This window comes from Kryptolebias marmoratus, linkage group LG11 (genome assembly GCF_001649575.2).
Source record: "Kryptolebias marmoratus isolate JLee-2015 linkage group LG11, ASM164957v2, whole genome shotgun sequence".
In the NCBI taxonomy this organism is placed as follows: domain Eukaryota; kingdom Metazoa; phylum Chordata; class Actinopteri; order Cyprinodontiformes; family Rivulidae; genus Kryptolebias; species Kryptolebias marmoratus.
The window spans coordinates 6335855-6340255 of NC_051440.1; positions in this window are offsets into that span (position 1 = coordinate 6335855).

Below are 4401 nucleotides of genomic sequence, written 5' to 3' on the forward strand. Positions count from 1 at the left end.
CCCCAACACCACCACCACCACCAGCACCACCAGCACCACCAGCACCACCCCGGTGTTCCCTAGGAGGGGTGGACGGGAGTCCACTCCTCAGCTCGCCTTTCGAAGAAGACATGATGAAAACAGAATGACGGTGGAGGGCGAGATGATGACTGATGAACGGGTGTGTTTTTATGGACACACACACATTTCCATGACAATAAGTGATCCAGCTGCTGGGAGCAACAAAGCAGGGCAGCCACAGAGAAGGAACGAAGCTGGCTTCATGGCGTCATCTGTTCCCCTTTGAGCCAAGAAAAAAAAAAAGAAGAAAAGTATTTCAGTGATTTCTCAAACAAACATCAGCCCTTGTGTGTGTGTGTGTGTGTAAGGGGGGCATTCGCCTGTGAGTGGGTGTTTGCGGTAAGCTGAGGAACGTAATGAGTGAAGTTCAAACAATTTTCGCAGACTTCACGCTGCACGCCTGATGAGATTAGCCGCCGGAGACGTTTTCTAGTTTCACGTTTTCAGACATCAGCGAGCCGTCGGGGAACGGCAAAACGGAGGTGTCCCCATCCAGGAGCAGTCCTACAAACAGTTCAAGCTAATTACACGGTGGCGTAAGCAGCCTGCTGCGGGTGCAATGTTGTTAAAGGTGCAGGAGGATGCAAACAAACTGCAGAATTTAAGGGTTTTACAGGACAAAAAGTTCTTGTTATGTTCATCATGTAGACATGTTGGGTCAAACAACTTCTGAAATTGTGCTTTCCTTGAATGACTTTACTGAAATTTGGATTTGAATCTGAGCTGAAAGCTAAATGTAGCAAAATGCTATCTTAAAGCTAAAGGCTTGCAAAAAATTTGGCAGAATATTAGCTTTTAACAAAAATTGGCATTAGTAGAATTAGCATTAAAGTCTTAGCAATAAAAGCCTCCGCATTATCAGTAGTAGATTTACCATTAGCAGTGTTAGCATTAGCAGTGTTAGCATTAACAGTAGTAGAATTAATTTTGTTGGCTTCAAAGTTCACCAGGTCTTGTGAGAAGTCCTCACTAAGTAGGATCAGATTTTTAGGCTAAATGAGAAGCGATGCACACCCAGAGTGGAGGGCCGGTTTTAGTAGGCCGAAAACTTTTCCTCGCCAGACGGATTTGGCCTGTGGGCCTCGAGTTTGACACGTGACGTTAACTATTCAGTCCTCTGTCTCACTTTTCATTTAATTTTTTTTTTTTTCATTTTGTGACAATAAATACTTGGGGAAAACTGCAACTGAATTAAAACTGCTTCATTCTGCATTGGATTCCCATGAGGACGATTCAACATTTACCCAGAAATCCTCCCGAAGAGTCGCTCCTGCTCCTATAAACTGGGATTATCTTCAGCCTGAGTGGAGTTCGGTCGGGCTGGTCAGGCTCCAGCTGCTTGGACCAAAGGCCTTTCTCCTGTCAGGAGCAGCTGTTTCGGCGTGGCTGTTTTGAATTCTTTCTCTCTTGCAATAATCGGCTCCATTGACCCCACCCCCCCACCAGACATATGGCCCCCCAGGGTCCCACCTAATTAAAAGTTAGGCTCCCTAAACACAGAGAGGTTGGATTTAGTGTAGACTTAACTAGTAGGCTTGAATCTAAATGCAACTTACAGCCACATAACGTTGGGACATTCCATGACTTAATGAGGCTGATTCTGTGGCCAGATCTGCCAGATCAAGTGTTTGTTGTCTTCGTCTCTTCAGAGGGATTCTGTTCCTTCCTGCCTCGTCTGTTTTCATTCCTGAAGGTCTTCTGGGAGGAAGGAGGAGTCCGTTTCTCCAAAACCCATGCTGGGTACCATCCTCCAATCAGCAATCAGCAGCTCGTTCTCCAGGCAGGCCAAACAGAGTTCAGGGTCCTCAGAGTCCAGGGGCCTCAGAGTCCAGAAGCCTCAGAGTCGTAGAATCTGATAGTCCAGGGCCATGAGAGTCCAGCAGTTGGGAACAATCCCAGTTTTAATGAAGGAACCTAAAGAACACACAGTGGTTACAGAGAAGACTATCTGTGGGAGGTCTCCATTCAGGTTTAGGGGCAGAAATTACCACCTCATCAAACTCACTTATTGTGCCTCGTGCTGTTTTTCAGCAGCAGTGCCGACATTAACACCAGGACTGGACCTCCTCCTCCTCCTCCTCCTCCTCAGCAGAACACCTCCTTGTGTTGCTGTTTCTACCTGTTCCTGTTGACCGTTCTCTGTGGAACCAACGGGTCAATCAGTCTGTCAAAGTTAGCAAAGTTTACTTTGAAATACAGGAAACAAACAGCTTCTTCTGTGAAACCCCAGACTGATCCCTGAGAGCTGAAGGAGTCTGATGAAGGTTCCTGAAGAAGCTGAAACTGTGTCGCTAAGCTAAAAAAAAAAAATAGAACACTAGACAAAATGCTAAAGGGGCAAAACACTAGCTAAAAGATCAAAGGATCAAAACACTAGCTAAAATTAGCAAAACTGTAGCTTAAAGTAGCAACAGATAAGCTAAAACCTGAAAGTAGCAAAACATTAGCTAAAAGAGCATAACATTAGCTAAACACTAGCTAAAAGCTAAAGGACAAAAACATTAGCTAAATGTAGCAAAGTATTAGCTTAAAGTAGCAAATGATAAGCTAAAAGCTGAAAGTAGCCAAACATTAGCTAAAAGCTAAAAGAAGCAAAACAGTTTAAAGCTGAAGTCCCTAAACATTAGCTAAAAAGTTAAAGGATCAAAACATTATAGCTAAAGGCTAAAGGGGCAATAGACAAAAAGATCAAAGAATCAAAACACCAGCTAAAAGCTAAAGAAACAAAACAACAGCTAAAATTAGCAAAACAGTACCTTAAAGTAGCAAAAGATAAGCTCAAAACTAAATCAAACGGCTAGCTAAAAGCTAAAAGTAGCAAAAGGCTACTTAGAAGCTGTTGTATGTTTACAGGAAAATATTTTTAAGTAAATTTAAATATTTCAAAAAGTATAAAAGTTACAAAATAAAAAGAATAGAGGAAAAAATAGTACATTTTCTATTGACCCTTATTATTATTATTATTAGTTAAAACATTTGAACTTAAAGTTTTTATTCATTATTACAAACCTTTAAAGTTTATTAAAGTAGTAGTAAGACTGGATGCATCTGAACTTAATAAACTAAGAGGAACTTTTAGAAGACTGAAAGTTCAGCCGGATGTCTTTGAACACATCGAACTACCAGATGTGGTAGTAGCTGAGAGTCATATCCAGCACATACACCGAGCCCTTACAGCAGCGGGCCTTGCATGCCAAACTACTTTCGTCTTAGTTTAGATTCGATCATATAATTGCTCCTCTCCGGTGTCTGCTTCCATTTACTTTTATTCCACAACGAGATAATCCACATTGTTGGGAGGGAGAGTGAAACTAAAAACACCGGCCTCTCCTCAGTTTCTGTCAGGTCACGTCACTTTCTGGTGCTCAGGGTTTTAGCAGCACATCTTCTCAGAGACATGTGGTTTTGGTTGTTAGGACCCGTGGAGACTCGCAGCTCTGTGACCCCCCCCCCCAGCACAACACATGTGTGTGTATGTGGGTGTGTGTGTGTGTGGGGGGGAAACAGCTGTTGCCAAACGAAAACCTGCAGGGCGAGGGGAGGACGAGCCGAAGCAAAGGCCATTCGCTGGAAACAATGAGGGGGCTGGAGAAGGAGAGGAGAAAGGCGGACAAACTCCAGGCCGCAAAAAACTCTCCGTACTGTGGCTCCACCTGCGGGTCAAACAGACTCATAACAGCTTCAATCCTTCTTCCTCGTTTAATAACTGCTCCTTTCATAAACAGAGAAGTTTATCATTGGAAGTGTAGAAACTAAAAACTATATTTTGCCTTTATGCTGTATGTTGCACCTAAATGCAACATTTACCCACAAATCGGCCCCTGCAAGCCAGGGGCGTCACTAGGTTTTAAGGACAAGGGGGGCTTAGCCCCCAGGAGATGCACAGGATGTGAGCAGACGTAGTGGGCGAGAACAAAATTTCTCAAACAGCTAACGAAACCTGAGTTGCTTTTCCACATTTTTGGACACATTTAACAGATACTTACTGTGTAAACATTTTAAGCAACCAATTATATTTTGATTCAGAACATCAACAAACAGGAAATATGTTTACAGTTTTAACAAGAAAAATGAACATTTTTTTTTAATTTTGTGAATTTAATATTACTATACTGTATTAAATGCCAGCTAATGTACACTACAATGTTTGGTGCTGGTGTATACCCAGTTATGAAGTCTAACTGTGATTTTATATATTATATAAAATCTCTCAGTTATTCCACAACACTGATTTAGATTAACTGACACAAGAATGCTTCTGTAGAAAACGGTTATTACTGCTATAACATTCTCCAGTAAACCTTCCACAGGTGGCCCAGACAGTATTTTTCACATGTAATT